At 37.6% G+C, this 22,110-nt stretch overlaps 1 protein-coding gene across 4 annotated transcripts in view; it reads right to left on the bottom strand.

Moving 5' to 3' along the window:
* The window catches only part of GRM8 (glutamate metabotropic receptor 8), a 768,517-nt gene that overhangs the window by 32,362 nt on the left and 714,045 nt on the right, over window positions 1-22,110 (bottom strand). The window lies entirely within an intron of this gene.

The raw sequence follows: 22,110 nt of genomic DNA on the forward strand, positions 1-22,110 counted from the left end.
AAAGTAGTGTAACCCAGTGACCAAAAATAGAATGAATATATAAACAGTGGCACAGCTGTGGGAAACTATGAAGGAAATATATGTCGAGACAGAACTGCATCTAGCTACTATCCCAAGATATTTTTCTCTAAGACCAAAGTTAGAAAGAAAGAAACCAAAGCATTAACCTTGACTTTTCATGAGTGGTAGGATCATGGGTAATGTTGATCTCTTTCTGTTTTTTTTTTTTTTTTTTTTTTTTTTTTTGGTGTAAAATTTTAAATTCAAAAAGTACTTTTACAAACTAAACTAAGGAGAAACTAAACAAAGGATCTATGCCCTTCATTTTGCAGATGGATGAATGTATATGTGTGTGGTTTATTACAAACAACAAAGAGAACAACTAATGAAAGGATACAAATGAGATCACCTGTTAGTAGCTCCCTCTTGCCACTGAGAAAGTGGGATGAAGTGAACTAAGCGTATTCATTCAATATCCCTCATTAACCAAATTTATAGAATTATGATTGTATTGGGGTTTGCATGACTTCGAACATGACAGTGAGTAAAGCTAATTGCCCTCATAGAGAATCACTCCTGTCTTTGAAGTAGACGTGATCTTAATGAATCATAAAATTTTAAAACTGATAGTTTTTTTTAAATTTAGGAATATAATAGTTGAACGACTGTGCATATATTTGCTTATGGATATTTATTTACTGCTGATTTTGGAATCCTTTTGAACACGAGTTTGCATTATCTGTGTATTTCCACAAGGTCAATAAGAAATTCTTTATCAACTTCATCTTATTTCAAAAGAGCTATACATTATATGCATTCAGTCCATTGATAACTCAGAGTTCTACAATGCCCGCTTGTGGTGAACTTTGGTATGCCAAAACACATACAATATGTTACCATATATTTTCTTTTTATTTTAGGAAATTATAATTTTTCCATGAGACGAATTTCCATTTCAGAAGTTAAGTCATTTTTAGCAAAAACTTGCAGTCATTACACTTTATAAGACAAATTATGTTTTTATATTATATATATATTTTTTAAAGATTTTATTTATTTATTTGATAGACAGAGATCACAAGCAGGCAGAGAGAGGCAAGCAGAGAGAGAAGGGGGATAAGCCGGTTCCCTGCTGAGCAGAGAGCCCGATGCGGGGCTCGATCCCAGGACCCTGAGATCATGACCGGAGCCAAAGGCACCCCTTTATATTATATTTAAATGAACATACATTTTACATAATTACAATACTATGAAGATGAAGTATTTGGCCATAGACATTCAAAAGCACTTCTTAGATGATTTCCACATTTATAATCCAATTTTAGTAGCTGTATAATCTCACTCCTATTGACAACAAGTTAAATTAATATCCTGATGTTATATATTTAGATTTTTGTTTCTAATTTGGGACCATATTATCTAAAATCATACTCTTCATCACTCCTTAGTCTTATTTCAAAGCCTGAACTTTTAGACCATCATTATGTCCTGCTTACTACATACTTTCTACTTTCTCCACATCTTTATGGCTCTCTTGTTCTTAGGTATTTTTACTTCAAATATAACATTTCTTTAGAATTACTACTAGACAGTGATTTATTTAAAGAAAAATATTTATAGATTGCATCAGTCAAGATTCAACCAGAGAAGCAGAACCAACTTCTAAGATAGATGATAGATAGATGATGGATACATAGGTAAAAGGACAGATAATGATGACAGATAATCAGACATGATAAATAGCTTGACTATCCTTTGTCCTTTACAGTTACGTATCAGTTTTCATAAACACACACACACACACCTATTGGACTTTTTTTTTTTTTGAAGGGTGCCTGGGTGGCTCAGTTACTTAAGTGTCTGCCTTCGGCTCGGGTCATGATCCTTGGTCCTGGGACTGAGTCCCACATTGGGCTCCCTGCGCGGCAAGGAGTCTGCTTCTCCCTCTGCCTCTTTGTCTCTTTCTCACTCTCTCTCTCTCTCTCTCATGCATAAATAAATAAATAAAGTCTTCAAAGAAAATTTTATTTTTTTGGAAAGAGAAACAAAGGGCATGAGCAAGGGGAGGGACAGAGGCAGTAGGAGAGACCGAATCCCAAGCAGACTCCACATGGAGTGTGGAAACCTACATGGGGCTCGATCTCACAACTGAGATTGTGACCTGAGCTGAACTCAAGAGTCATTGGCCTAACGAACTGAGCCATCCAGGCACCCTCAAAACTACTGAAATTTCGATTGGGATTGATTTAATATAGAGATCAATTTGCAGATTTGTTATCTTTGCAAAATGGAGTCTTCCCATCTAGGAATGTTTTACATATTTCTGTTCATTTAGGTCCTCTTATTAATATATTTCCATATTATTTAGTAGTTTCAGTACAGAGAGCATGTGCTTATTTTGTCAGATTTATTTCTAGGCATTTGATACTTATTAAAAGTGATTTCTTTACAAGATTTCATTTTTTATGTATTCACTATTTTTACATAGAAATACAGTTAATTACACACACACACACCCATATATATATATATACTAATAAGTAAATTTAACAAGATCACTGATTAGTTCGAACAGCTTAGCTGTAGCTTTTGGAATACCTATATTCACAATTCATGTCTTCTGTAAACAATGAGAGTTTCTTCTTTTTAAATTTTGTGTCTCTTTTTGTCTTTCTGGTCATCTTGCATACTTGATTCAAATCTTGTTTTCAGTCTTTCAATGGAATCCTGCAATTTTCTTAAATAGGTATTATATTTTCTTGTTAGAATTATTCTTCGGACTTAATGATTCCATTATAAATAGGGTATTTTTTTAGCCATCATGTTTTCTTTCTTTTCTTTTTTTTAACAAAGATTTTATATATTTATCTGACAGAGAAAGGACAAGCAGGGGGAGGAGCAAAGAGAGAGGAAGACACAGGCTTTCTGCAGAGCAAGGAGCCTGATGTGGTTCTCTGTCCCAGGACCCTGGGATCATGATCTGAGCCCAAGGTGGACGTTTAAAAGACTGAGCCGCCCTGGTGCCCTGCCATTACATTTTCTAACTAGTTACTGGTAGGATATAAGAAAGACGTTAATTTCTTTTTCCTCTTCTTCTTCTTCTTCTTTTTTTTCCCCGTGTATAATGTGTCCAGTCACGTATTGTGACCTAAAATTTCTTATTAATATAAGAAGCATTTATTTGATGTCTTTTGTTATTTGAGGGATATGATAGTTGGGGGGGGAGATGCTTTTCCCTCTTCCTTGTCAAGAAGTAGAATTCTTAATTCTGTTTAATGTCTAATTGCATTGGCCTAAATTTCTGGACAAATTCTAGATAAAATTGAACAAATAAACATCCTTATTTTGTTGGTGATTTAGTAAAGAATCTTTATAGAGGGGAGCCTGGGTGGCTCAGTGGGTTAAAGCCTCTGCCTTTGACTCAGGTCATGGTCCCAGAGTCCTGGGATCAAGCCCCATATTGGGCTCTCTGCTCCGTGGGGAGCCTGCTCCCCTCCCACCCCCGCCTGCCTCTCTGCCTACTTGTGATCTCTGTCTGCCAAATAAATAAATAAAATCTTAAAAAAAAAAAAAGAATCTTTATAGAATCTCATCATTATGAATCATGCCAATTCTTTAAGATATATACACTTTATTATAAAATGGGATCATCTATTATTTTTCTCACAGATTTTTTTTCTTTTAAAAAAGAACAGATATTGAAAATTTCATGGGTTTCTTCATAATCCACTGGGAAGTTCTTAAGGCTTATGATTTGACCAGTTAATTAGATACCCTGCTATATTTATTATCTTCTCATTTTGAAAGTGTTTTATTGTCCTGCTGGATTATTGCTCCCAGTATTTTACTTACTTTCATATCTATATGCATAAGAACACTTAGTCTAGCACATTTTAAGTAACATGTACATTCTTTTTTTTTTTAATGACTCATTTATTTTAGAGAGAGAGCACAAGCAGGAAGGGCAGAGGGAGAGGGAGAGAGAATCTGAAGCAGATTCTGCACTGAGCCTGATGCAAGTTTCAATCTCAAGAGCCTGAGATCATGACCTGAGCCTAAACTGAGTCTGATGCTTAACTGACTACCACCCAGGGGCCCCAACATCTGTGTTCTTAATAACATATTGCCTTATAATAACCAGGGCATTATAAGAATACTATAATTTCTTAAAAAATAAAAACAGTGTTCAAGGACAAGACAGAAAAAAAAAATGAAACTCTATTTTATCACCAAACTAAAAAATGTTTCAGAATTTAAAAATAATACATCTTCTTATCATAAATTCCCATTGCATAAAAATGTTCATGCAAAGGCAAGGCTTTTATAAAAACATCAAAGGAGGAGATAAATATATTTGGGTTTGAGACTTAATACATTTCTTCCATTTAACATGCACAAAACATATACGTGTAGAATATGTTCCCATGGAAAATCTGTCATTTCCCAGCCATACCAACTTTGGCAAATGATTTAATATCATCAAACTTCAATTTCGTCAACTATAAAACAGTTAGAACAATGCCATCTCTAATTGCCTCACTAGATAACTATGAAAATAAAATGAGATAATGCATATGAAATTGTCTCATAAACCATAAAGACCACAAAGTGCTGTAGGACATGGTGGGTCTGAGTTATTGACCATAAAATTTCAGTATCTGCCCATGTCACATGCCTAAAATCAGGGAGAGAAACTGTTGCAAATAGAATGAAAGGCTGAGTAGTGAGAAAAAGGACAAAGTACATTTACGTAATATTAAAGATTCATCAGACTAATTATTTCTCTCTCTCCCAATATTGGGGATATCAGTACCTAAACCTACATTGATCCTGTTCCATGGCCTCTCGGGTTCTTGCATTCCTTACTTGCAATAATCATATACTTCATCTCATTTATCTTAATAATAACTTCACATTTGCCTTTGCCGAAGTCTCACCTTTAAGCGTCGTAAGCTCTGACCACCATCCTACTATTTCAAGCCTCTTCCTTCTGTACCAATGCCAGTAACTCTTCAACCTGGTGCTTTCCTCCACTATACCAATATTCAAGCCACTCATATTCCTCTATTCCTTCCTTATGTCTTAGATTTCATTGCCTGCCACTAAAAACATTGCTTTGCAAATACCCTCCACTCCCTTACTCCTCTCTCCTGTCATTGCTTGCTCCAGAAAACTGAATTCCAAGTCTGTTTAAATTTAACTCACTGCTGCTTTTATGCCTGCACCCACTGGAAAACTAAAAGTGAGCTTGTTGTAAATTAGCCTTATTTTAAATTGTTGGTGATAAGCCTCAACTGGGCCTCCTTCAGTTCTTTTGGCTTGTCCTCAATTCACTATCCCAACTCTTCAAGAATGCAACTAATTTGCATCCCCTTCTCAAAACTGTAATATCTACTCTTCTTCTCACATTTATCTGATAACTAGTTCTTATTCCACTGAGGGAAAAAAAAAAAAGACATTTATCTGATAACTAGTTCTTATTCCACTGAGGGAAAAAAAAAAAAAAGACAGAACTTGCACATACTTCTAAACCACATCAGTAACCTACTGGCTAGTGTAATTATTTGGGTCTTTTCTCTTGTTACCATCTAAGGCCAAGTCACCATTTGGATTCAAGATTCCATCTCTTTGACGTGCTAAAGGACAGCATATCTGATGATTTCCCCCCTTTAATTCCCAACCATTAAAAATATTCATTTTCGACATTTTACGGTAAAATTCAGTGAAAATGTTATCTCTCTTTGCTGATTCCACTTGTCTTTCTCCCAGTCTCTTCTGAACCCACTCAATGGTTCAGGCTCTATGAAAACCGCCCTTTGCCTTCACCTCCAGGTTGCCAAATACTAATGACTATTTCTCAGTCCTCTCTCAGCAAAACTGGACACATTTAATCAGCCAGTCAGTTTCAGGGGCTGTCCTAAAACAATCTGGAATATTCTGTATAAGTACCGTGCGCTAACCGATTGCGCCACTGGAGCTCCAACAATCTGGAATATTCTATTCTCCACATTCCAAAGTAAAATGTACTCCTACAACTAAACAGCATTTTCAAAAGAAGCAGTCAAAATTGTATATATTTTCAAAAGATTTTATTTATGAGAAAGAAAGAAAGAGAGAGAGAGAGAGATGGGAGAGGAGGAGGAGGAACAAAGGGAGAGGGACAAGCAGATTCTGCCCTACACAGGGCTCATATCATGACCCCAAGATCATGACCTGGGCTGAAACCAAGAGTTGGATGCTTAACTGACTGAGCCACCCAGGTGCCCCCAAAATTGAATTTGTTTTTAATCCTCAGCTGACCATCCATCTTCATCCTCAACAGGGGATTTTATGATCCACTGCAGGGATTACGACCACCTCGACTGTGACCCTATCTAAAATCTGAAAAACAAAATTTGATCCACAGTGTAGATGACCTCCACTTATTATGTTTATCAAATTTTCATTTTTCCAGAACCTTTTTATTCAGACTTGAGCATCAGTTACCAAAGTTTTTAATCTCAGGTACTTTCGAGTACTGCTCTGCCTCAACGATAATTACCCTGTCTGAAGGCCTCAATTTATAAAGTGTTTGCTTGCTTAGTGCTTATGACGTACATGTCACAGTTCAAGTACTTGACGGAGAAAAATATTAAATGAAGTGCACTTGTTTTGAAGATAATTTCATTTAACATCTCCAAAGCAGGGTATAATTAAGTTACTCTGTCATACAAAATGATGGAGGCTTTAAATAAGTAACATCTGGTTATCCCAGCAATGGAGCAAAAGCAGGGCAGCCCTTGGCAAGAAAGGTCTGCAAACTCAGTCCACACGGTATGATAACAGCCTGCAGGATGATGATGGTAAGAGCTGAGCCAGGAAGACACCTGGAAGATGGATCAAACAAGTCCTCATAGCTCCTAGCATGCGTTTCAATGACATTAATGTATAGAAATTAATGATAAGCACTTATCTATCGGTCTCATAATCAAATTGCTTTTCTATGTCCAGATAATTTAAAGTTGGTCATGGTAGGTCAATGAGCACATTTCTCAGCAAGTGCTCATTTAAAAATGTAACTACTGTTTAAAGACCACATTTAATTCAAATAAGAGATTAAGTTTAGCCTATTCATTCATTTAATAGTACCACAGTGATTTAAAAAAAGTCAGGGTCCCTATAACAAATCACTATGATTGTTATTTCCTTAAAAACTCTTGCACAGATTTTAATGAAATCAAATTTGCAGCAATGACCTTAAAATGTCAGAGTTGGCCTTTGTAAAATAAATGTGCTATTAAAAATATTAAATAATTGCCTCCCTTTTTGGAAAGCTGAGTCAAGTTGTGTTTGCATGAATCTCTTGTTGGAGTTTTTGTTTGTTTTGTTTTGTTTTTTTACAAAACGTACTGTTGCTTGATCTACATGTCAACAAGGAAAAAAAGAAAATTTGATGTATGTACTTTTTTGTGCATTTATCAGAATTGTTCTTAAGTCATATTGTTGATCTTCTTGACTTAAAATCATTTTGAGGGCTGTTATCAGATTAACTCACCTAATTAGTATTTTATGAGCATTTTTACTTTTAAATTTTTTTAAATTTTTACTTTTTAAAGATTTTATTTATTTATTTGACAGAGAGAAGAGATCACAAGTAGGCAAAGAGGCAGCCAAAGGGGGAGGGGAGAGCAGGCTCCTTGCTGAGCAGAGAGCCCAATGAAGGGCTGGATTCTAGGACCCTGAGATCATGACCTGAGCTGAAGGCAGAGGCTTAACCCACTGAACCACCCAGGTGGTTAGGGGTGAACCACCCCTATTACAAAATGTTTAAAGCAGGAATTTATTATCATTTATTAAGCATTATTAAACAAGCAAATTTAAATCAAGCAAGCATTTGTTAATGACAACTATGGATTAGGCACAAGGTCTATTTCCTTAAGAGAAAACAGATACAGAAGTAAAAATGTCAAATAATATGCTAAAAGCTGAAATTGAGAGACAGAAGCATGATGAAGTAGTATATAACCCTGACTGGGTGTTCAGTTATAGTTTCCTCAAGCAGATGTGCCCAAAATAGATCTTGATCAACACATTCAATATAGGAAGGGGATGAAAATGAACAGTTTTCTGGGCAGGGGGAACAGCAGGAACAAAAGCACGAGGGTGTGAATAAATAGGAGGGTCTGCCCTTGGTCTCCATAAATAATTGTAATCCATGAAATGGTTAGTGATGTGTGGGGAAGGAAGCTAATGGATTTTCATAGAAGCTTTTATATGATACATTGAATGTTAAGGAGCTTGGTTTTTAAGGAGATTTAAAAAGGAATTAGAACCACAGCTACTGTAGTATATAAAGTCTGGGTGTAAGTGAGACAAAACAGAAGACTCAAAAATCTTTCATGGTTACCTTTCTCCTGTAGTAGCAATTCTCAGCCTTTTTGGTCTCAAGACTTCAAAATCTTACAAATTATTGAGGACACCTAAGTGCTTTTGGTTATGTGGGCTCTGTCCGTCAATATTTACAGTATGTGAAATTAAAACAGAAATTTAAAAATTATCTATGAAGTTTTTAAAAAATAATAATGTTTAGCCCATTATATAACAAGTAAACACATTTTTTGAAAAGTATTTTTTCAAAATATAATAAATAAATATATAAACAAGTATACTTGTGGCTTTTCGTTCTGTTATGTTTTGCATTTTTGCAAATAGCTTTAATTCCTGGCTTAATAGAAGTCAAAGGGACCCTACGTTCTTCTATAATGCCATCTCTGGTTATATGTCGTTTTGGTTAAAGTATATAAAGAAAACTCAGTCTCACACAGATAATGTATTTGGAAAATGGGGGAGTGTTTTAATAACCTTTACAGATAATTATAGATATTCTTCTTTGATATTACCCTATTACTCAACTATAGTAGTTTCTTAAAGGTTGGTTGTAATGTGGAATCCAAAACAATGTCAATATACCATTACATTAAAATCCACTGGTCTATTTCACAGTTTGAATGGATCTTTCATCCCTGCACGATTTTGTAACATCATGTATTTATTACTGGATAAATATTTGGTCACCAAGGTATACTAGTCTCTCATGTTGACCCATTTCATTACACATTATCAAAAAACTGCATTTGTTAATATCACCATTGAGCTCATCAAAAAATTCTTTAGGAATTGAAAAGCGACCAAGCTCACGGTGACAGTATGTTTTCCAAAATTCCACTTTTTACTTGAAAGCTCAAATTTTATCAATGGCAACAAATACTGCCAGTTGTTTTCCTTTAAGTGACCAACTCACTCCATTTTCAAGGAAATATCTGTCATATACCCAAGTTTGAATAACCACAATTTATCTGTCAGTCATTTCCTCAAGCAAAGACAGCATTCCATGAAAAAAGCAGCTAGTTCAGCTTGCAACTCAATCTCATAAGAGTCTTTCCATGACACACCCACCCTACTTTGGAAGTTTAGAAGCACTTCTTTTTTCATCATGTAGAAACCCAGTAAGTCAAGATTTAATGAAATTAGTAATTCTGTTTCATTAATAGCACTCAACTGAAATTGATTTTTTCCCCTAAATTTAAGTGCATGGTGGTGAAGAATATGGTGACTAATAGCACAATTTTTGTGTCAGTGTCTTGATTCATGTTAAGGCACCACCAGCACTTATCTGCAAATCCTCTTGCATCAATAACGCAAATGTCAAGCCAGTGAAGAAGACAAGTGATATCTTAGTATTGTTATGAAAATAATCTTTACTTCACAGATACCTAAAATATTTTGGGGACCTCCAATGTCCTCCGGCCACACCTGGGGAAAAGGCCATGCCAAAGCCTCAAGCATACATCCCTATGCCTGACATCCAAAAATCATCTGGTTCCACTGCACTCAGGTTTATACCACTGGCGCCCCCCTCTGGTGCTTTGGACCAGAATTGAATTACACGACTGACCTTCCTGGTTCTCCAGCTTGTAGATGGCCTATCAGGGGACTAGGCCTCCTTAATCAGGTTAGCCAATTCCAATAACAAATCCCTTCATATATCCATATGTCTAGATCTAGATCTAGATATCTTACTGGTTCTGTTTCTCTGGATAATCCTGACTAATACACAAATATTTGTGATTTTTCTTTGGGATTTAGAACTATCTCCTAAACTAAACTGTACAATCTCCAGAGGGGAGGACTGTCTTATAGTTCTTCCTGCTTTACTATGTATAGTACTCAGCCCAGAGTTGAACATATAATAAATAATGATATTCATAATATTTTGAATTTTATAAGTCAATATTTTTTAAAGTAGTTCACAGATATGCATGTGCCTCTATGTATGTCAATATCCTTATATGAGGTATTTTAATATAAATTATTTTTAAAATATCTTTTGCGGTAACTAATAAATATCAAAAGATATACTTAGCTAATATAGACTATCAGTTTATAAAGCAACATACAAATACGATGATAATGTAGCTACATATAGTGGAAAGGAAACTGGACTGGGAGATAGAAAATCCACATTTAAGTATACACACAGAATAGACCTAGAAAACCTTATGGATATAGAGTAGCCACAAAACTTGGGTCCCAGAGCCTTTAACAGCAAAATGTTCCCCTTTACAAACATGATATGTAAATGAGAAATTTCACGAGAATTTTTCATATAAGCAGAGTAGTATTCAAATGCAATCTTTTGATGTTCACTGTTACCTTGAGACTTGCAGAGTAATTGCAAATTAGCATCAGGCATAAGATGACCAGATGGAGTCATGCACAGCATGCCAATTAGGAGGACTGGACACGTCAATGAGGTATCTTTGAGTTCTGTTATACATCTAAAAAGTTCAATCCACAATACAATCCAAAAATAGCTGAGATACACCATACTCCATTCAGAGGACGACTTGAATACTGATTAAGAACTATGTGCGTACACATCTCACAGGGCACCTATGCGAGGCGGCAAGCCTTCACAGTCCAGTGTTAGCAGCCTCACTCTGAAAGCCTTCAGGAATGACAAGGCTCTAAAGAGGTGACACAGATTTATACACAGCACCACAGAAAGATTTCATAAAAACCATTGGGTCTCTCTTTTCTCCTTTAAAGTTTTACCCCCATCCTTTGCAACCCTTGCCTCTCTCTTTAAAAGCATGCCTTGTCCTAGTCAATTCCTTCTGTCCTACTCAAGTTCTCACTTCACCCTGCCCCTGCTAAGAGCTCTTTCCCCCATTCTGATTGCTGTCCTCTTGATGATGATAGCAGTAATCTGTTGCGTCAAGTCTTCCATCTTATACATAAAATCCTGGAGACGAAACAGTGGAAAGTGAAGCCTTAGAGAGTTTTTGCAGTCACAGCCGCACATCTGGACCCAAGTATAAGCCTGTGACATTTCTTAAAATTAAGATGGGGAAAAAAAGAGCCTCACAGAATATGAACTATGCCAGTGGGCAAATGCTCTGGGCTTCCTTTTGTGTAACTGGATAAGTAGGGGAGAGAGCTGGCGTTTTCAGAGGTCTTCGTAGGAATGGGTCCTCATGGATGCTACACATCTTACCTCTGCTTCCTCACCTGGCTCAGACACCGTGTTCCCTCACCCCTACACTCCCTGGTATTTCTTCTCAAATAAACTGTCTACACTCAAGTCTTTGTCTCCTTTTCTGCTTTCAGGGAAACCCACACTCAGATAATCACCATCTTCTATGAAACATGCACTATATTCTAGGATCTGTACGTAGATGACATCCAATGCTGGAAAAATGCTGGTAGAATCCCCATTTTAAAGATAAGGAAATGGTGATTTAGAAAGATTCATATGCTCAGAGCCACATAGCTAATGTATAACAGAGCCAGGGTGTAAGTACCTTTGGACCAAACAACTCCAAAGTTATATAATGTGCACTGTATACTATATACTATGCTATACCAATTTTGTCAAGAGTCACAAATATGAATAACTTCTCTATGCAGTGCCCTTGGGAGGAACAGTTCAAGTGATTAGGAAAGTTTGTTTAATCTGTTTACTCTATCCACTGTGAAGTTTGGGGTTGAGAGTTTCTAACCAGATTAGTTTATCTTGAGAGTTCAAAAGTAAGCATTGCTCTATAAGTACTGGTACCATTTTATGGATTTCATAAAACTATATACTATTTCACAGAAACATAATTTCCTTTTCCATAGATAGTTTTCTCAATGTAGCCCATCTTCTTGTTTTATTTTACCAAAACTTAATTCTGCACTATTATAAATGTTCCCAAAAAAAGACTAAGTCTTAAAAGAGCATGTTTCTATTATCTTCATTTTACAGGCAAGTACAATGGAATGAATATTGTTGTTTGTCATTTTAATTTTCATAAATACTTGATGTGCTTCTTTCAAGAAGCTTCAGTTTAGGAAAGGGATTACTCACAAATTAAGAGCTTGCATTTTATAAGTATGTAAATGTAAATGTACAGAACTTAACAACTTTTACAAAATTTCATACTGTTAGAAGTAATGGGGCATCATACAAATGACAACTGGAAAAGAAGAGCATGTGAATTCCTCTTATTATTCCTTTCCTACAGAGTCCATGAGCATTTGGTCAATTTATTTTTTTTTTTCTTAGCCACAAGTGTCTTATTTGTAAAATGAGGTTAATAATCAGAAGGACCATTGAAAGAATAAAATAATGGTTGGAAATAACTTCAGAAATAGAAGATAATAAATCAGTGGATGTGAAAATATTCTCTTTCCAGTCTAGCCTTCAATGAATTTCAGAATATTTTAGTCATGTGTACAGATTATATAAGTTTCCAAAAGGCCCACTTCCTTGTTTGTTTGTCTTTTTGAATTGATGTCTAAATATTAGGGAAGTTGACTTCAGAGAGGAATGATAAAACTATCCTTCCTTTCATTGTATCGTATTAATTATGCCAGATCTCCATAAGCCTTAAAAATACAATAATTGGGTGGCATCTGGGTGGCGCAGTCTGTTAAGTAACCAGCTCTGAGTTTCCACTGAGGTCATAATATCAGGGTCATGAAATCAAGCCCTGCATCAGGCTCTGTGCTGAGCACGGAGTCTGCCTGGGATTCTCTCTCCTTTTCCCTCTCCCTCTGCACAAACCCCCGCCCCCCACTCTCTCTCTCTTTCCCTCTAATAAACTAATCTTTTAAAAAAATACAATAATATCAAATTAGCTTTTATAAAGTTCTTTTTATGTGTCAGGAACTGTGCTAAGAACTTTATATCCATTATCTTCCTTTAGTTTAATCCTAATACAACCCACAAGTCAGATCTTATTCACATTTTATAGGTGGTGAAATCTGAGCTACAAAGGGGATAACTGACGCATAATGCCGGTGTCATGCAGCGACTCTCACAGCCCACTTCCATCCTTGGTTTCTCTCTCCTGAAGCTTTGCTTTTGCTCCATCATCTCATGACGGTTCTTCGTTAATATTGTTGAGTCTTAGCAACTATACGGCAATATTACTGAACAAAATCATTTTCATAAAGATTAGATTGAACTAATATTGAACTTAGGTAGTTTTACTATAGGGCAATCACTGGTTTTATAGATTAAGATGTAGGCAGACCCATAGATAGGTATTTCTTATACATAAATCTCCAAATTGAGTAATTCTGTCAGGAGGACCTCTTTTCCTAGGCAAAGCTGACATACAAACGAGAATTCCAAAGCTCAGTTAGTCAAAATAGTGACAAACAGGGCGCCTGGGTGGCTCAGTGGGTTAAGCCGCTGCCTTCGGCTCAGGTCATGATCTCAGGGTCCTGGGATCGAGTCCCACATCGGGTTCTCTGCTCAGCGGAGATCCTGCTTCCCTCTCTCTCTCTCTCTGCCTGCCTCTCCATATACTTGTGATCTCTCTCTGTCAAATAAATAAATAAAATCTTTAAAAAAAATAGTGACAAACAGAAATCACAGATGATTGATTTTAATGATAAACCCATTTGAATACTGCCTGAAATGCTTCTTAAAGTCCATAAAGATACTTTTGCTAGGATAAATATAACGTGTGCCTGAAAAGGCACCTGTCTGTAGGAGAAGGAAGTATTGGGAAGTACTGCTCATTTACTGATTTTGCTGGAGAAAGTTATTCAGGGTTTTTTGTTTGTTTTCTTTTTAATAGAAAGTGGATATAATTTTTTCATCTAATAAAATTGTTTCATGATGAAATTCCCTCTCCTCCCCCAAAAAAGGGGAACAAAAAGCATGTGACTTTAAGAAACCGGGGGCTCTGTTACAATATGTAATGGTAGGACTAACAGCAGGAGAGACGGGGCCAAGTTCCAGGTACAGAACACAGAACGTCTGCCACACGGAGTGGGGAGAGGACAGAGCTGCAGGGGAGGGGCAGAGCGGAGCACAGTGATCACAGGACCAAGGAGACACTGGCTCAGAGACATTGAGTGAAGTTTCTCCCAGACAGGGAAAAGAAGAGCATGTACCGACAAGATTAACAGGGATGTGAGGAGAGTAATGATCATCCTTCCCTGAAGAACGGATTTTAGCGGAAGGAGGGGCTGAGCTGTAGAAAAAACTCCTATGGCGGGCGCCATGTGAGAAGAAAATGAACAGATGCATGCATTAGCACAGGTTTATAGCTGTGCTGCTTTTTAAATTTTAATTTGTTTTGTTTTTCATTAGTTTTCTTTTGTAATTAAAATATAATCAACATACGGTGTTATATTAGTTTCAGGTATACAATATGATTTCACAATTCTATACTCCGTGCTCATCAATGTAAGTGTACTCTTGATTCCCTTTATCTGTTTCACCTTCCCCCCACACACCTCCCATCTGCCAACCACATTTGTTCTCTGTATTTAAGTGAAGTGGGTTTTTTTTCCATCTCTTTCTTCTTTGTTTGTTTCTTAAATTCCACATATGAGTGAAATCATACGGTATTGGTCTTTGTTTGACTTATTTGTCTGACTTAGCATTATACCCTCTAGGTCAGGGGCAAATGGCAAGAGCACATTCTTTTTGATGGCTGAGTAATATTCCAGTACACAACACATGTGTTGTGTGTGCACACACACACACACCCCACATCTCTGTCCCTTCATCTATCAATAGGCATTTGGGTTATGCATATCTTGGCTACTGTAAATAATGCTGAATAAGCATGTGGTACATACATCTTTTCAAATTAGTATTTTCATTTTCTTTGCATAAGTACCTAGTAGTGAAATTACTGGGTCATATGGTAATTCTAGTCTTATTTTTTTGAGGAACCTCCACACTGTTTTCCACAGTGCCTGTGTCACTTTCCATTTCTACCAACAGCACATGAGGGTTCCTTTTTCTCCACACCACCACTTGTTACTTCTTGTCTTTTTGATACTAGCCCTTCTGACAGGTAGAAGAGGATATCTCATTGTGGTTCTAATTTGCATTTCCCTGACAATGAGTGGTGTTGATGGGCTGCTTCTGACTGAGGCAGCTTTACTGAGTAGAACATCTGAAGTTTTGCTCTATCTGTGACTTTGATCACATCTCCAACCTCTATCAGGCTGCTTTTGCATTTTCTAAGTTAGACCAATAGAGGACATCTCAGAGTTTTTAACGGCCAACTCTACATGGAGATCTCCCTAATCTATCTCTAATCTGGACACCTCCCTGTGTTTCCCCTGAGAATATGGAGTAATTTATCTGATCTATAAGGTTAGGCAAAGGCACTAAGAATGCACAACTCAGCTACTTCCAGCCTCTCTTTCTGGAATCGGTTGGCTGTGGGAGGCACATTCTCTCTATGACTGCTGTCATGAGGAATGACCTCCCACAGCATGACTGGCAGGGGAAATCTCAGTTCTGCAGACCTGCTCTCTCTCTTACACAGTCTCAAGAACCAGACGTGGCCAGTGGGAGAGGGAAGAGTGTTAGGAAGCCAGCACTCAGCTCTCAGATCCAAGCCATATTCTGTAATACATATATACTGTAATGAAGATGATCATTTTCTTATTTATTTATAAGTCTGTATTAATCAAGCAATTAGTTTGGTATCTATAGGAAGAGAGGAGCCTATTTGTGATTCTCATATAATAACAAGTCTTTTGATATAAATTATTATAAGTTGTCATCATTTTTAAAAGAAGCAATCGAGCCACCAGCTCAGATAGACAGGCACAGTACTTAATACTTAGTATTATGTAAACTAAATATCATTTCAAACACTCTTCGAGAATGTCTGCTAATTAGTCACATGTGAATTATCAATGTCATAGACTTGATTCTAGTGATTTTTAGAGTACCTTTAAGAGCCAAATCCATCCACCACATCATAAATATTACACTCTGTTCATAATTTATACTTGTATCTCTTTAAAAAAAACAAAATCAGCAAAATATAAACCAATAGTACAGTAGAACAGTAATTGTTTGCAAGCACGTAGATTAGACCTCCTTAAGAAAATTCTTGGGGAAGACAGGGAAATACATACTACACATGGTTTTCCTTTACTTTCAAAGAACCTGTAGTACATTTCTTAATGGATCACCCACTAAATAAATAAAGAAAGAAAGAAAGCAGAAAGAAAAAAAGAAAGGACTAAAATCTTCAAAAATAGAACTGTCATACATTTGAATACCACTGCCACTGATTAAAAGTATAGAATTTCAAACCGCACTTCTCTTGAAAACATGTTGCTACTTTGTTGGCCTAAGTTATTAAAATCACAAAATGAAATGTTTAAGAATATACAAAATCCAGTTCCCTCAAAGCAAATTGAACACTGGAAAATACTATATATGCTTGGTGAAAACGGATGACTGTTGAATTAAGTCCATGATGCTCAATTAAATTCACAGCATAAATAATTTCTGGTGAGCATTGACAATGGACCTTTTCGAATAACAAAAACACGAAGTTAAAAATCAATTAAACAAATAGAAAAATGCAACCTTTACATATAGCTATTTATTCTTTTAAGTGGCTACGGCCCATTAATAATAAAAACATTTGCAAATTGTGCTACAGCACTGAGGCAGAGACTGTGGCTCTCGCCAAAAGGTCAGGAAAGAAGTAAGAATATGATAGTCGCGCAGCAGGACTCACAGAGCTATCTAAAAACACGCAGCCTCCAAAGCAGAGGTCAGTCAGTGGAAGGCTTTAGAACAGAGAGCTGGGCGAGAGCCAGCTTAGCCAGCCAAAGTCTGCTCATGACTAAACGGCAAAATCAGAGAGTGGAACTATAACAAAAGGAACGAAGAAGATCCAAATATTTTAGAACTAAGTAAAGTGGGTAGATTAAAATCTATTAATCAGAAGATGCCATTTAAAGTGCAGTGATGACAGTACAGCAATCACAACAGATTTGACACATCGAAAAGGATCACAGGTCTTGATACTTTTTCATTCTAAGTTTGATAATTGGCTGTATTTGGAGTAGGAACCAGATATCCAGGACCTTAAAAGTAGAATAATAACTGGGATCCCCAAGTAGAAGAAGGGCGTGTATGAATAGACAGGGCTTGCTGAGTAATAAGAATTTTAAATCATTTCATCACTCAGTCTTTGTGATTAGGGGTTCTTAAAATATCAGAAGTTGTGTTAGCAGAGAGAACACCCATCAGCTAAATCATGATACTGAGAACTAATGTGTGAAGATTAGTCCAGCCTCTTCATGTGATGATTATCCACAAATATCCTGGTAATGAATATCAGCAAATGCACTTACATCTTTCTGCTCCATTGAGAATGCATGAAATAGGATAATATTAAATACCAGGTATGTAGAAGGAATTTAATAAGTAAAGGGAATAGTGATTATGGCCAATTTCAGCATAAGGAAGGAATGAAGAGCGGCATGATGTCAATATTTCCCCCAAATTTAAAAAAAAAAAAAAAAGGAGCAGCATGTGGAAAGAAGAGGCACAAGTGGGAAAGGAAATGTTCCTGATTATACAGCTGAGTACTAGGCTATCGGTGTTTTGATTTTCTCATTTGGTATCTCTTTGTTTTCATAAGAATCTTATAAAACTGTTTAAAGATAAGGAAACTTGCATGCAGCAAGTTTAAATGAGCTTCTTAAGTTAAAATAGTGGATAGAGGGACCATCCTTCAAACCTGGGTATGTCTGTCTCCCAAATCCAAGTCCCTCTTTTTTCTTTTTAAATATTTATTTATTTATTAGATAGAGAGTGGAGGGTAGAGGAGCAGAGGGAGAGGGGGAGAGAGAGAGAGAGTCTCAAGCAGACTCCCCACTGGCTGATGCAGTGTTTGATCAAAGGACCCTGAGGTCACGACCTGAGCTGAAACCAAGAGTCAGACGCTTAACCGACTGGCCACCCAGGCGCCCCAAATCCAGGTCCTTTTCATCAGCACGTTGCTACCTAACTTGGCATTTTCAAGCTACATCTGCCTGAACTTACTCATTTGTAAAGAGGGATTAAGCAGCTCCTGTCATCAGATAGACCCAGCTGGAACTGCCTCATCTGGACAGTCCCCTTGGCTTTGATGCCCTTGTCCCATTTCAACCTTTGTAACAACTCAGAAATTGATTTGACATCTTAACATTCTGGGTGGAATATTTTCTGTCCCTTCTGAAGAAATCACAATACCTCTGTAATTGGTATATGTGAAACTTGAGAGTTTCTACCAGAATATGGGGTTGAAGCTATATGTACTGAAGTAGAAATAAGAGTCTTAAATGATAACCTTTGTAACCTTCAATGCTGAGAGTGAGTGCCTGTCAAAAAGGGAGGGTGGTCCTGCAGTGAGATTAGCCATGAGACAGAAGCACCCAGGGGTCAATGGCCAGTGGGGTTTAGGTAGGGACCTCATGTTTGTTGAGTGGAACACACAGTTCAAGGGAATGATTGGAACGCAAAGCAATAAATTTCTAGTTGAGGAACAGGAAATCAAGGCTAAGACAAAGAAATCCCTTGAACTTGAATTGTGTCCTAGAGAAGACAAGAGACACATTCTGGAAATTGAAAGAAGTTAGGCACAGAGCCCTCAGGGTTAGAGGATTTCATAATAAGAGGTGGGCTCTGAGGCCAACAACATTCTCAGGCTTTACCACAGGACACCAGAGAGCTGAGTATAGGGAGGGACAGCTTTGCGTACTAAAAGCTACTTTAAGAAACTCCATATTTTTCTAATGCTATATTCTTGCCCAGGATATTTTCTCTTATAAGAAAACAAAATAAAGCCTTGACTGTGCATGCATGCTGAACTGTGTTGGATAAAACAAAAGGAAGATGGAATCCTGGGCCAAAGAGAAGCCTGATCTTGGGGTCAAGACACAGTCATTAGCATCTTGACCTCTGAGCATTAGTTGGGGCCTCGAGAGATCAGCTTCCAGTAGGAGCGCCTGGTTTCCATGGCCCCATTGAATTAGACCTCATCTTGAGACACCCCTTTTTGGCACCACAGAATGGATCTTCAGAAAACACTCATCCACATAGGAGACCCAGTGTCTCCAGAAAAGGGGGCGGGAAATGGAACTGCTGGCTGATTCTATTGTTTTTGTCTGACTAATCAGTTGGTGATTAATATTAAATAATTTATAGCATAATTTACTTCATTTTTTCCACCTTCTGCCCTATTTTATACTAATACATACACACTTCACTTTGGCAGTACCTATGAAAGATGAGCTCTAATGGACATAATGTAGCTATGGTGTCAAATTAGGCCTTTTATTACAAGAAATTTGATTATGGGTCATAAATTATGTATTTATCTTGCATTAAGTGATGAAAGTAACTCGCTAATTAGAAGAAATCAAAGTTATTGACCTATAGTGAAATCTCTTCTACATTTACCGTTGGCATAAAATAGGATATCATGACGTGAATAGAGATGCATAATTTTCTTACAAGACAAGCTTTTTTTTTTTTTTTTTTAAAGATTTTATTTATTTACCTGACAGACAGAGACCACAAGTAGGCAGAGAGGCAGGCAGAGAGAGAGAGGAGGAAGCAGGCTCCCTGCGGAGCAGAGAGCCCGATGTGGGGCTCGATCCCAGGATCCTGAGATCATGACCTGAGCCGAAGGCAGAGGCTTTAACCCACTGAGCCACCCAGGTGCCCCAAGACAAGCTTTTTTTTTTAAAAGTTTATGGGAAAACAAATGTAGACCTCTCCTCTTTGGGAGAATTTATGGAAGATTTATTCACAATTCAGACTTACCATCTTTCAGGTTATGAAGTTACGTTGCCTCCCAGCTACCAACCCACTCTTCTATATATGCTAATGGTCTATGATGTTGGGGCATCTTTGTAAACAACATTTCTTCTTGCTAGCTGGATTTCTGATTTGTTGTGCCAAGAGCAGGAGGGAGACTAGAAGACCAGTTGAAAAAAGAGGGGATTTCCTCCTTCCTAAGAGTGCCCAGCAATGACCTCTACCAACAACAACATTTGGCTTGGACTCTATTTCTTGTTTCACTTCTAGAGTAGCCTCATGTACTTTCGATAAGAATTAGCCAGCTGGGCAGCACTCTTCCTCAGAGGAATGAGTTCTAGGTCCAGGACACTCTTCTCTAAGCTCCTGAGGTACCAGCAGCAGCTGGGCAGGGCTCCCTTCTCAGAGGTCTGAGTTCCAATTCTGAAGGACCAATCTCCTATGAGACCTGAGGTGCCAGCTTCACCACACAGCAGACCCTTCCTTGCACCCCCACACTCAAAGTGTGACGCATAAATCCATAGGGCCCCTCCCCCAGCTTCTAGGTTCTGATAACCCTATTCTTCCCCTTTAGTTCTCCAGCTCTAGGGAGTAGTAGCTGCTTCTTGAATGTACTACTGTATTACTTCAGTGCTTCCTCTCACTTTTTATTGCCCCAAACCTTTATAACCAACTCTCTTTCTCTGTCTCTTTTTTTAAAAGTTTTATTTTATTTATTTATGAGAGAGAGAGAGAGAGGAAGCACGTAGGTTGGCAGGGGTGGGTGCGGGGGATGAGTGGTTCCACACCCTGCGCTGAGCCCCACCCAGGTCTCCATCTCACAAACCTGAAGTCATGACCTGAGCCGGAACCAAGACTGGGCTGCTCACTGACTGAGCCACCCAGGTGCCCCTAACCAACTGTCTTTTAAATGTTTTCTCTGCTGTAATATCTAGAATCGTTTCTGTTTTCTTTCTGTGGACCCTGACTGAGCATAGTATGGGTATATCAAAAAGTTCCCTCTAACATAATTAGATTAAAAATGTCCCAAATTAACAGCTTTGATCTATCTAATATTTAACAGCTTTGCTGTTCATGTTTTTATTGTTAGTTTAAGTGGAACAGAGCACAGAACTAGGGCTGCCATCTTTGATAATTGGCTTGTTTACAACTGGGAACTCATTTGGATCTTTAACTTCATTTTTATTATTTTTGTATTGACACATAAGGCAGATATATATGAAATATGCATAGAAAACATTAATCTTAGATTTATAGCTGGATTAATTATATCTATAAATCTCTCTATATATAATCTCCAGATCTTGATGTAGCTCATTTCTAGCACCAGAGCCTTCAATCTCATAAGAACTCTCAATAGCAGATCGTTCTTTGTAAGGCAAGAACAAAGAAGAACACACTCATGTTAAGGCTCAAGATAGAGCATACAATATTTACTGGTATTAATTCAAGGCTAGCAGTTTAACCATTTTATCCCCCCACTGAGCCACCCAGGCCCCCCCTTTTTTTAGATTTTATTTATTTATTTGACAAACAGAGATCACAAGTAGGCAGAGAAGCAGGCAGAGAGAGAGGGGGAAGCAGGCTCCCTGCTGAGCAGAGACCGACCCCCCCCAATGTGGGGCTCCATCCAGGACCCTGGGATCATGACCTGAGTTGAAGGCAGGGGCTTAACCCACTGAGCCACCCAGGCACCCCAGTTTAACCATTTTAAATAAACATTATAACAGATGGGGCACCTGGGTGGTTTAGTCGGTTAAGCGTCTGCCTTTGGCTTAGGTCATGATCTCTGGGTCCTGGGACCCAGGGCCTGTGTCGGGCTCCCTGCTCAGCAGGGAGTCTGCTTCTCCCTTTCCTCCTCCCCACCACTCTTGCTCTCTTGTTTTTTCTCTCTCTCTCAAATAAATAATACAAAAAATTATTACTGATATGATTGCTCTTCCCTCCCCCACTATAAGTTGAACAACTTTGTTGATATCTTACGGCCATAGAGTTTA

Source organism: Lutra lutra, chromosome 11 (genome assembly GCF_902655055.1).
Source record: "Lutra lutra chromosome 11, mLutLut1.2, whole genome shotgun sequence".
NCBI classification, from domain to species: domain Eukaryota; kingdom Metazoa; phylum Chordata; class Mammalia; order Carnivora; family Mustelidae; genus Lutra; species Lutra lutra.